This window comes from Thunnus albacares, chromosome 1, assembly GCF_914725855.1.
Source record: "Thunnus albacares chromosome 1, fThuAlb1.1, whole genome shotgun sequence".
NCBI classification, from domain to species: domain Eukaryota; kingdom Metazoa; phylum Chordata; class Actinopteri; order Scombriformes; family Scombridae; genus Thunnus; species Thunnus albacares.
The window spans coordinates 21,020,590-21,033,734 of record NC_058106.1 but is presented as its reverse complement, the minus strand read 5'-3'; the positions used below and the strand labels follow the sequence as shown (position 1 = coordinate 21,033,734).

The 13,145-nt window shown below is 39.7% G+C and overlaps 1 protein-coding gene across 1 annotated transcript in view; it reads right to left on the bottom strand.

The window, feature by feature from the left end:
- The window catches only part of zfhx3b (zinc finger homeobox 3b), a 344,549-nt gene extending 337,063 nt beyond the window's left edge, over nucleotides 1-7,486 (bottom strand). The window contains exons 1-3 of the mRNA XM_044349187.1: nucleotides 7,290-7,486; nucleotides 4,939-5,042; nucleotides 4,758-4,821 (exon numbers count right to left, since the gene is read on the bottom strand). The gene's annotated coding sequence lies outside the window, so the exon portion shown is untranslated. The remainder of the gene's footprint in view (nucleotides 1-4,757; nucleotides 4,822-4,938; nucleotides 5,043-7,289) is intronic.
- Between the last annotated feature and the right edge of the window lie 5,659 nt (nucleotides 7,487-13,145).

The window sequence follows — 13,145 nt, the reverse complement described above, 5'->3', positions numbered from 1 at the left end:
TGTTGTTGAAGTTTTGACCTTTCCAGACATTTTTACTTTTCCATATACCTCGGAAGTAGGTTAAGTTGTGCCAGAAATCTTTACTGTGTTCTTTTCCTCCACAAAGCAATTACCCTTCAAAAGATGAGTGAAAAGTAACTTTTCTATAAAATATAAGTCAAACACAGCAGGGTGAATTTTTTTGTTGTTGTTGTTTTTTAACCCCAGCAGGGAGTTTGACCACTGAAAACTACTGTAATTCAAACAAGATTGCATCCTGTAAATGCTTTTTCAATCTGAATAATATGTTCCTCCACCTGACATGGTGTTTCTAGTCATGCCAGAGATTGATTTGAAGGTAGTTATGGAACCACACAGAGCTAAGTATGGGGACAGCTAATCACAAGCACCTTTAATGCAAAAAAAGTCTCCATCTAATCTGGCCATGCAGTGACCCGGATACAGATGCAGCTCAAAAAGGAATATTCAGAAGAACAGCAGCTCAGAGTACATTAAGGAGTTTTTTCCACAGTATAAATCATTTAAAGGACAGTTATAAGGGATGTCTACTTTTAAAACAAGAGGGTCAATGCGATTTTTTTCCTGAAACTTCCAACATGCACTTGAATCTCTGAAAATTAAAAACAGTGAGAGTGAAAATCCAGAATTGTGAAGGAGATACCACATTATAGCAATAGCCGACAGCACAATGCAGGACCTCTTAAGAGACTACACATAATCATAAGGCTCTCCAAAATGTCAAGGACAGCTGTGTTAAATGTTAAAGGCAATAGTAAAACAAGGCAAGTAGGCCAAAGACATTTTCTATGGTGGATAAAACGCAAAACACTGTGCTTCACAGAGCAGGATATAATAAATCCTACTTCTGGGGAAGCATGAGACAAAAGCTGTCAACATAAAGAGGAAATGTCCATCTCATGTTCTGCCACAGGAGACAATGACAGTACATTACTGTTCGAATTGGCTGCATACATGTTGAAGGAGGAGCTGTTTTATTGTAATGCTAACCTGGCAGGATAATCACATTTGAGCTAATTAACTGCACAATATTCCCAAAATCTTTGTGATGGCTAAAGACAAATAAATCTTGCCACTTTGTTTAATTATGAGGGAAGACCCAACTGTGGAAAATAAAGTATATAACAGTACTGTATAACAATACTCAAAGATGCTTTTATTGGATGGTGCACTTGTACCTGAACACTCTCTCAAGACAATAATGCAGATAGCATAATCCATAATAAATAGTCTTGAACACCATATTAATGAAACTGACTCTGATTAATTAATTAGATAAGATCCCTATGGCTCATGTCTTGGAACTGTGGATTGGACATACGGTAAACTAAGATTTCTGGTGGACTACACATTTTCACAGACTAGTGGTGTCAGATTGAGGCCAAAAACAACCCACTGACATCTCTTCCTAAGACATTCCTTGAGAAATCTGCAAGATATTTATTCCAGAGACAGTTCCTTTAAGTCTATAAGAGTACCAGTCTACCAGTCTAATTTGGGTGTGTTTATAATAACAATGTCTTGAGCTAGTGCAGAATATATTGCTCTGAGTGGACCCAAAGTTAGATAAGAATTTAAAACTGTTTCTTTGTGGTACACAAACTGACAGATACTGTATCTAAGTCGAAAAAGAGGACAGAGCTGTAGATAAGGAATATCTTTGTATGCATTTTTGTGCAGTATATGCACATTTTTGCAGAATATGTTGGCATTGTGAGATGGTACTTTTTTCTGCATTGTACGTGGCAATGCTGGGATTGGGTTTCTTTAGTTTTAATCTCAGCCATTTTTGCTCTATCAACATCTCTTACCCACTGAGGTCTAGTTATTTACCAGAGAAAATATTTTGAAAAAGACTCCTACTTTTCTAAACAGTTTAGAATCCATATTTCCTGAAAGTCCCTTACTCTGGTCACCTGTCAATCAAGTTAAATGCTCCCGACAGACAATCACAGTCCATCATTTCCAGGACCTACAGTTTACTCAGGTCAAGTGCTGTTAATTGATAAGGGCATGGGAAGACTATTGAGTTAATTTAGGCTCTGTCCCACCACACAGTCTTGCATTTTGTTGACTTAGCCACCTGCCTATATGTGTTACTTAATTCTAGTAAATGCCAAAAACAAATATCCCTTCACACTGCAAGTCTGTGGAAAATAATGTCCAAAACCTGGGGTTAAACATAAAATTAAACTACATTATAAGTTTCCCCTTATAATGGCAGCAGCTATTTGTTAAATCTCAGATGTCAGAGCTTTTCACAAGCGTCTGTATGCAACAGTAAGTTTGCAGTTTCTCCTCAACTGTATTACCACACAATTATACTGTAATATAGTGTAAGGATTTTACTTTTTTGTCAAAAAAGTTACAAATTACTGTATTGTTGGTTTGAGTCAGCTGTGAAGAATGACAATGTAGTATGCATTCTCAGAAGTTGACTCTAACCAAAGCTGCCAAAGTTACCAAATGTAATCAGATCCTCTTTCAATGGCAAAGCAACAACAATAGGTACATTTAATTTTTGTGTGCGCTGTGCATGAATATAACTGTGAAAAAAATGAATGTAACTGGGTGTCCATTTACTATCCATCAATATGCAGTCATTGTATCCCATTCTTCTTTTCATAATTCCACATGGTAAATTTCCTGAGACCCTAATGAGAAAGAATGAAAGAAAAGCAGAGCATGAAAATGGCTACCGGGTTTCCTCTCCTTCCCATTCTTCCAGTCTATGCTAGTGGAGGGTTTTTTTTATTAATTTTATTTAATTATCCCACAAAGCTCTTTTTTTACACTGGGCCATCTCTGCCTGTGTCCTACTCCCACTGTGTGAGCTTTGTAATTTAATAAAGCTTCATTTAAGAGAGAAGTTGATTAAAAAATTAAGCTCCAGTGATCACCACAGCCTCAGCCCTCCCCATTCCATGAAAAGATCCAATATTTCATATTATGAACATGTCGAGCAGAAATTATTACCGCAGGACAAGTTAATGCTTTCCATACAATCATATGTCAACTGCAAACCCCACTACAGAGAATGTCCCACTAAAAACGTGGAGACTGACAGGAGTTGAAAAAAATTCACTCCTTTACTGTAGGTCAGGCATTTCTTTTCTTTTCCCCTTGTACCTGCTGTCTTTCATCCACGTGTTAATTTTTTCATTCATAATTCATATTTTCCTACTTCTGACAGCTGGTAACTGCCAAATCTTACCTTACATAGCTGTGAAGGAGATGTCTTATATTTCTACATCTTTAGAGTGAATGATGACACTGTTCTGCAACACCGAATTGAGGAGACAGAGAAATTCTAGCCTACTGCCCTCTGCTTGGTTTCACTGTAATTGCACCAACAGCCTAATTACTTATACCCATACAGACTCTTTGAAATATAATCTCCCTAAGTTATCCCATCTGTGTAGCAACATGTACACATACACACATACACAACTCACTGATATAGAAAATGTGCAAGCTGTCAATTCCCATTGTAAAAAAAGAAAAGAAACAACATGATAAATGTGATATCTACACTGCAGCTTAAAGTTAAATACCTTCTCACTGCTGGAGAAACATAATCCACACAATTAATGCTTGAAAATTATAGCCTGGATCTAGTGGCAGTTTTGAACCATAAGTTATTGATTTGGAAATGAAAACCTGTACTCTTCAAGGTTAAATCCAGTCCACCCTCATTACTGCTCTGTCCTTGAGAGGCCCGCACCAGGGCTGCTGCAAGGAGTAGAGAGGACTGCTTTAATGAAGGTGAATTTAATGGGATTTAATGTAGCTGGGGGCAATGGAGCAGCAGAGATATGGTTTTAACAAAGAGCAAGGGACCAAGGGTACAGCCAAGAGAGCAGCCATTTTCCTTTCTTTTTATTTATTTCACATTTGGCCGAGCAGAGTAAAAGCACACCACATTTTTGTCTGACTCAGCCCCAAGAGTCAGTGGTTACACTTCTGTAATCAGGACAGTAGGCCTCTAGCTTTCCATCTTAGCACTCAGATATTGTATAGTATGGCGTGATCTTGGAATTACAATGTTTATCTGTGATTTTAAATGTTACTTTAATTATATATAGTGCTATTTTTGTTTTGCAATGTAGCTTTAAATATTTAAAAAAACAAACGCAAACAATTCTCCAGATGGTCCGGCAAATCTTTGATTATTATTTCAATATTAAAACACTTGCGGAGGAGTATAAGAAAAATCGCAACGCTATTGACTGAAACATGAAGATAATGTGATGATGAAGGCACTATTTCACATTCACAATCATGTGTAAAACATTTTTAGGGAGCCCAGCAGGGATCCAAGTTAAAATTTTGATAATTCCTACTCACAGAAGTTACTCAGGTCCATTCTCTTTCTCCTTTATTGAACACGTGCTTTGATAGACTAAGCTATTGCATCATATCATGCTTCTTCAGTTCAGTATTGTGTAGGTGCCTTGGGCTGCTTAACACAAAGCTTTAGGACAAGCAGTTTTATGTTCATAACCTGGTTCTATTATTAATTGTATGGAGCTCTCACAAATGCTGAATCCTATTTGCCTCATGCAGCTTGGTCCTTCAGCTGCAAGGTCATGTGCCTTACAAAAGCTGTGCCTTCAGCTTTTGTAAGCTTGATGTGAACAATGTGTGCTTTCTGCAAATAACATTAAAGGGCCCGCTCCTACAGTAATGCCCCATAAATATGCCAAAATCTTGAAAAGCAAAAAAAATTACTTTCATACCTGGTTTTGAAACTCTTGCACAGCCATTTCTCTTCTGAAAATGTACTGGAGAGCTGACAGGGTTCTAATTCATAAACAGTAAGAGAGGGGGGGAAAGCAAAGATGTGATTACAAATGCCAATGTCATGATATAATTCATACAGTGTGTGTTGCTATCAGTAGCAATTCTTAATAATCATACTGGGCCAACAGCCAAACTCATTACTGATCATTGCCTTCCCTTCCTCTGGGGATGGATACAGGATAAAAATGAACTGCTGCTGCATCCCTCACTTCTTCCGCACTCTTTCATAAAGACACAAGCAAGAAAAATGTTTCATCGTCTGCTTAAGTTGAATAATATTCTTCACCACATTTTAAATGCTAGATCACAATGCTGATACACTACTGCAGGTGGTAGGTTTAAAAAAGAAACATTTCTGAGAGATCAAATACAGAGCACATATTTAAAAACATACCTAAGGTAAATGCACCACCTAATTAAACCATGCTTTTCAAAATCACTAAACCTCTGCTAGGTTCAGCTTGTGCGCATATATTTCAGCGGAGGGCACTAGGAAATCAGGAAAGGGCAGTCTGCCCTTTTGTCTGTCCTGACACATTTGGGAACATATGAGGAAGAAGGGGGCTTGAATGACAGGGGTACAAACCCTTGACCAAGGGTCACTGACTATTCCCAATGTATACAGACAAGCTGCAGAACATTAAACTGATAGCAGGTCTATTAGTGTGTTTGCATCCCACAAAAAAGTTGTCTTTTCATTTAAGGTGAAGTTTTGTGTATATTCTATATCAAATTGAAATATTTTAGAATAAACAGTCATAAAAGAAAATAATACCATCCCCCATTAAGACAAAGTTTATACAAAATCATATGTAAAACACATGCATTAGTTAATAGCCTATCTGTTCCAGGTTTTATCTTATTTCTGAGAAATCTTTCAACTCCCTTGAAGTGTTCTCCCACTGACCTGCAAACCAAAAAAACCTTTTTTTCATTTTTTTCCCTGAAAAATGTCATCTTTATTTGCAAGTGGACTTAGGGAACCTTGTCAATGCCACTTAATTTTTCAAAATTACTAAAAAGCTGTGATAGCTATAAAACAAGCCGCATTGTTCACATATCTGCATTTTCCATTTAATCTTTGACTTTCATTGGTGCTGTCTGTAATCCCTCAAACATGACTAATGGGAAACATTAAGTACAGGTTTGGGAACAAGTGGTTTTAATTAAAATGCTGGTTCACAGAGGACCTTCAAAAAGGGAGTTTTTTTTAAATCATTCTTCACAGTACCCTGTATCTTTTTCTTTTATTTGCAGTCATGGGTACGCTTAGACCACAAAAAGGAGAGAAAAAACATTTTTACAAGCAGAAAGAAAAGAAAAAGATACAGAATCATGCACAGTTAGTATTCAAATCAGATTTTTTCCACTTAACAAACAAAGAAACAAATAGATACAGCTTCAAACTGTTTTTCACCCTAACACACAAAGCCCCAATAGTTCTTAGGATGCTGGGCTTCCTGTTTACATAACAAAAGAGAAGTACTTAAAACAGATGGATGGCATATGAAAGCATCTTGAGAAGGCCACACAAAGATTTTGCTTTATTAATTCTGACAAGAAAAGAGGCAGAAGGGGTTCTCCACTTGAGCCATTCTTGAACTTGTGTTAGTGGTAGACTGTTCAATCTACATCTCAACTTACTCAACCAACAGCACTTCAAGAAATTCAAAGTCTCAGGGTCATGGTGTCCATGACCTCGAGACTTTGAAGGATATTACGTAAGGGCATAATCACCATAACAACTGACTTTAAAAGCAGCTACACAAAAACACAGGGCTTTGATGCCACCAATTTGTTCCATCACTATGAAGGGGTGACAAAAAGTTTTTTAAACCAGCATTTTTTGTGAGGTTAATATTCATTCACATATATTGCACATTTGTGATTAATATTTACGCTAGCAAGAGTATCTACAATATCCAAAGACTATAAATTAACTACTTGGGAGAGGGACTGACTTAAAAACAATCTCTGGTGAGTGCAGGGCCACACACAGCTATTCCTTAGAATAGCAACTTAATAAAAACGTGCGTAAAAACGACAATTTGTGGTTTTACAGGCTCTTATGTGCCGAACTATTTCTTGGAAGGGTGCAGTGACTTGCCTGGCAACCTCGCTATTAGGACAAGACTTCAGAAAGTCACTGTGAGTAGCTAAAAAAATAACATTTTTGATGGTAGACTAATTTCTCATGGTTTATATTGTCATATTTCCCAACCCTACTCCCTGTAAAAAATTACAGCCCCAGTTTCCCTGTTAAATTGTGGAGGCAAAAAAAAGTTTTACCCACATCACCTGTAATATTCATCCTGTCTCAGTAGGACTTTTGCCCTCCTCAAAACGTTTCTAAAAGCAATGAGCTGTTGAAGTTACTGAACATTAGCTACAGAAAACATACCAGCTGGACCTTTTCACCAGAGCATTGGAAAATCTAGCTGGGAACTTATTTGAAGTAAGTAACTCACTTAAAATTGTCATCCCATTGGAGTTTAGTTTGTGGCCACCTGGTGAATTCACTGACCAGTTAAGCTTTAGTCTGGTTTACCAACTTTCTCTTGATGCTATTAGCTTATTGGGGGTCTAGCAGTTAAGTTACCTGGCACCTCAGCCGTTTAGTGATGGGCACATAGATATAGAATATCTACCGTAAAGTTAGGCGGGTGTCGCACTCACTTTTTCGGAAGCATAAACTGTAAAAGGAAATGGACGTGGCCGCCGTGACGTCACCCATTGGTTTGAGGATTCCTGTTTTGACTTTGCCTTCTTGGATTTTTGGAGCCAAAAGTGACCATATTTGGGCGAGAGAGTGGCGCTGAATCTGACGCTACCTGCTAGCTTGGTTAGCACGGTGCATTTACAGTCTATTTGGTCTGAATATGGACAGTTAACTGCGATGATGCTAATGCTGCGAAAAACAGGCTTAAAACTATTAAAACAAAATGTACCTACTGGAAAAACTGAACATCCGACTCCTTAGAGGGTCTTTTAGTACAACCAAATCCTGAACAAGACTTTTGTGGGCGACCAAAATGTTTCATGAACTGAAAAACACATTGAAATAGCGACGGCTGCAGCTACGTCTATACTTTGTGAATCTGGGGTACGCCATGGTTACGTTACTAACCAACATTGTCGCCATGATAGCGACTTGTCAATCACAAGGTAGCCACGCCCTAAAGCATACGCTGCTTTATCATCTATTTTATGGGCCATAACTTACAAGATGAACATCATGCTGTATTGAAGAAGACTTGAAACTAGCGATTGAGACCATAAAGTCATTAGGAAAGTGTTTACTGGGGTAATAAATCAAGTTAGAAGTAGGGTCATTTTCTCATGGACTTCCATATAATCGGACCTCATTTTGCAACTGGTGGAGTCGCCGTCTGCTGGCCATTAGAGAGAATGCAGGTTTAAGGCACTTCCGCATTGACTTCACTTTTCAGACCCGGAGTTAAGAGCAACCGCCTGTGTTTTATCATGAACAACAGCACAGAACTGAGGCACAGAAGAAGTGTTAGTTGCCATTTAGCATCTGTTTTTCTTAAAATAACTTAACAAGCTAAACTTAAAAAAAAAAAAAACTTCCAGGGCGTTTGACAGCACTTGCCGATGTCACTTCTCAAAGACTCTGCTTTCCAACTGGGACAATAAGTGTACCATCTCCTGCACAATAACGACGATTTTTTAAATTTCAGCCGGGAGTGACATCTAACTTGTCTATTTTGCATGAAGCAAGAAAAATCTGACCATTATTGATCATTTAAATAAATGTAAAAAATAATGGCAATTGATAGAAAAAAGAGAGAGCGTTAAGGAGAAGTCATGTTTCACAGAAGCTCTTACAGAATGACAAATTAAATAGTTTTAAACTGAGATAGAGCCATTAAATTAGAAAAGACAAGAAGGAGACACAGAGATGCTAACTTGGCTAACGTGACAGCTAATGACACAGAAGAGAAGAGGGAAGGCTACGCTAAGCTAAGGACAAAAAGACTCCAAACCAAAGGATTAAAGACACCAAACTCTAGCACAGCCTTCCCCTCACTCAAGTGAAGCTGTGAAGTAGTGAAGTAAGCCCCTTCATATCCACAAAACTCTTACCTCAAGATATACAAAGGCTAGACCTTTGCTAACTTAAAGTAGCCTGCTAAGTAGCAGCCGAGAGCCCTTGAGGACCCATCATGAATGATCAGTGTTGCAAAATACCATGGGAAACCCTGCCTCATCGTCATTAACTACCCAACAGAAGTGAAAAGTGCACAGGCAAAGAAAGCTTATAAACATAAAATACTGAGAGAAAACCCAGAGGCTCTGACTGCAGATTTCTCCCACACAGGAGAGAGACTGATTATAACTAACCTATTACTGCCATTGAAGATGAGGATAGAGACAGCCCGTCTCTCACCGTAAATGTTTATCACAATCGGACCGTCATGTTTCAAGGCAATGAGACCAGTTTCAGCTCTGTCCAGGAAGACTTTAACACTGTCAAATTCCTGGCAGAGAAACAAACAGGACAAGGACAGTAGTGAGGAGAGGAGCAGCACTAACAACACAGAGCAGCCATCGCGGGAGAGGCAAGAAGAGAGGCAGCCTTCAGTAGACTGTTAAGTGCACAGCAGTCAACCAGGGAGCAGAGTGTGCCAGATGAGAGAGCGTCTGTCCCTACAGGAGGTAGAGCTGGTGGAACTGAAGGAGCTGCTGCCCTCCAACCAGACATCCACTGAGTCCACACAGCAGCTAAGAGACCAGTAAAGCCAGGTGAGGAAGGAGTTAAAGGCCTCCCTGCAGGAGCTGAGGGAAGAGGTCCAGGAGCTGCAGCAGAGCAGACAGGCTATGGGGAGAGAGCTTACTGCTATGAGAGAGGAACTGCACCTGAGAGAGCAAACCATCCTCATCCAGAAGGAGCAGCTCCAGAGTCTCAGAACCAGCCAACAACAACAACCCTCCATCACCACCAACAGCTCCTCTCAGTCTGAACCACAGGCCTCCACCTCCGCCCTGACTGACACCAGGCCATCACAACAACCTGCGGTAACGCCCACCCACACCCACTCTACCACTGACTCACACAGGGAGGCCACTACCAGCAGGCCTAGCAAGACATCTGGAGAGGAAAAGATAGCCAGTGATGCTGACGTTCTTATCCTAATAGACTCAAATGGGAAATTTGTTAATGAGAACCAGCTTTTCCCTGGTCACAAAGTTAGTAAAAATCTGGTGCCGCAGGACTGACAACGCCCTCCAGCTGCTCACAGAGTCCACCTTGGGTCAGCCTAGCCACATTATAATACACACAGGTAGTAATGACCTGAGACAGGAGAGGGTAGCAGAGTCTGTGAAGAGAGTAGCACAAAGAGCTACACAGACCTTCCCCTCCTCCAAGATCATTATCTCCACCATCCTCCCACAAAGATGCTGATACCTCTTGTGGATGCGCCCTCATGCCAACTGTCCACGCAGCCTACCACCTTGCCCTCAACATTCAAAGTCTCTATGACCTTGTCCACCTCCACAAGGATACCATCAGCACCTTTTCAAAGACATTGAAGGATGTGGTTTTAGGACACAGCCCAAGACCCACCCCACACCTCAGGACCAGCCAGCAGACGACCCAACCCACACCCTGCCGGAACCACCCTGCCCATATTCACCAAGCCTCACCCTGCACCACATCCTGCTAGTCCAGCCTAACACCATGCCCAGCACTCAGAGCTGACGAGCTATGCTAATGCACTGATGACACCAACCAGCACTGGCAGCACTGTAGACCTGGGAGAAATCAAACACCTGCTCAGTCTCATATGTACCAGACTGATGAGCTAAGTGTTACTTTAAAGTGTCATGAACATTATTCATATGTACCACTGTAAGAATAATGAGCCAAATGCTAGTTTCAAGTTCTATAAAGACCACTAATGGTTATAAAAAGTTTATTATGTGCAGTGTGTATAAAAGACAACTTAACATCTTAACTAAAACTTTAACTAGTATCCTATTTCAATTAGGGCTGTCTTCTCTTGGCTGGTCAACTAATCAGACAATTAGGCTATTATTACTACTTTATTTATTTCCTTCTCCTCTTTCCCATGCATAATGAATTAGCATATTTCTTATTAGTCATTACTGAAAAATGAAGAGTAAATCTCTGGCACCACAGTAACACTCATAATCTGTTGTGGTCTTTTATAAACACTGGATTTAAAGAGGTCCTGTGCTGGTCCACTGAATTGAGAGAAAACACCAAATACACAGACATCATCATCCTCCAAGAGACCTGGTGTAGATCAGGGTCTGTCACTCACTGTCCCCCAAACTACAAAGAAATCATTCTGTCATCAGCCAAACTCCCTACTGTTAAAAGAGGGAGGGATTATTATCTGGTACAAAGAAGAAATGTCAAACTACATTACCCTTATAAAATATGACTGCTCACACGTGGCTTAAAATAAAACAAGACATCATTAACCCTCCAACAGACATATTCCTATGTGCTGTCTACATTCCCCCTAGTGACTCCCCATACTATATTGAAGATATCTTCCCCTTCTCCATGAGCAGATCTGCAGCTTCCAGGCCCAGGAAAGTGTGCTAATCTGCGGGGACCTAAACGCATGAACCAGCTCTTTACCTGACTACAGTACAGAGCTAGGTAACATTCATATATTTGGACAAAACTTCCCACAAAACATAACTAACCTTCCTTGTTCCAACTCTGACCTCCAGGTTAACAAGAATGGCAGTGACCTCCTGCAACTCTGTTAAAGTCTGGGTCTGTACATGGTCAACAGTAGGTCATGAGGAGACTCGTTAGGTAGACATACTTTTTACTTACCTCTTAGCCACAGTACAGTTGATTACATGGTAACAAATCTAGATCCTTTCTCTCTCAGTGCATTCACAGTTAAACCATTAACCCCTCTGTCTGACCACAGCCAAATTACTGTGTACAGCACAGAAGAGTTCCAGAAAGCAATCAGCACCCCTGAGATTAACACAATTATATACCTTTCTGGACACCACATATGTACACAGTGAAGAAAGCATAAATGATGCAGTTAGACATGTCAATCACATCATCATGCAGACCGCAATCACAATTGAAACAATTCAAAAATAAACCGAAGAATCCCAAAGATGATAATTGGTTTAATAATGAATGTAAAGAAATTAGACAAAAGTTTGGGAGATTATCCAGTCAAAAACACAGAGATCCAGGAAATGTGGACTTGTGCCTTCTTTACTATGACACACTTAAACACTACAAACGTACATTCAGAATCAAAAAGGCACAATACACACACAAACAGCTGACATTAATTGAGGAGTCCATAAACTCAAACCAATTTTTGAGAAAAATTGAATAATAATTGGCAATACAGAATGGAGACATATGGATCAGTCATTTTGAAACATTTTATGAGATTTTATCAAGCAATCCAGACCCAAATCAAAACCAAATCATAACAAAATTAAATGAACTAGAATTGGCAATAAAAGAAAATCTGAATCCCCTGGACTCCCCCATTACTGAGCCAGTGGGCTTGATGGCGTTGTGAATGAGATGCTGAAATATACAAGCCCAAAGTTCCAATTGGCCATCCTGAAATGCTTCAATTTGATTCACAGTGTAGGTTATTTCCCTGACATCTGGAATCATGGTGTCATCACACCAATTTTCAGAACCAGAGATAAATTTGACCCGAATGATTACTGAGGCATCTGAGTGAACAGTAATCTGGGGAAGGTTCTCTGTAGCATTAAAAATTCAAGACTCATAAACTTCATTACCAAATATGATGTCTTGGGCAAATGTCCAATTGGATTTGTTTCATAGATTTCAAAAAGACATTTGATTCTATTTGGCACAATGGTCTATTTTACAAAGTTATTGAATCTGATGTAGGGGGTAAAACGTGACATAATTAAATCAATGTACACAAACAATAAGTGTGGTATAAAAATTGGCAACAGAAGGACAACATTTTTCTCTCAGAAGCATGGAGTGAGACAGGGCCGCTCTATGAGTCCATCTCTATTCAACATCTATATTAATGAATTGGCCACCGTCCTAGAGAAATCAACAGCACCTGGTCTTACTCTATGCAACTCAGAGATCAAATTCCTGCTCCACGCAGATGACCTGGTTCTGCTGTCTCCCACAAAACAGGGGTTACAGCAGAACCTGGACATGCTAGAGGAGTACTGCCAGACCTGGGCCCCGGCAGTAAACATGAAAAAGACAAAGATTTTTCAAAAAAGATCCAGATGTCAGGGAAATACATATAGCTTCACATTAGGAACACACAAATTAGACA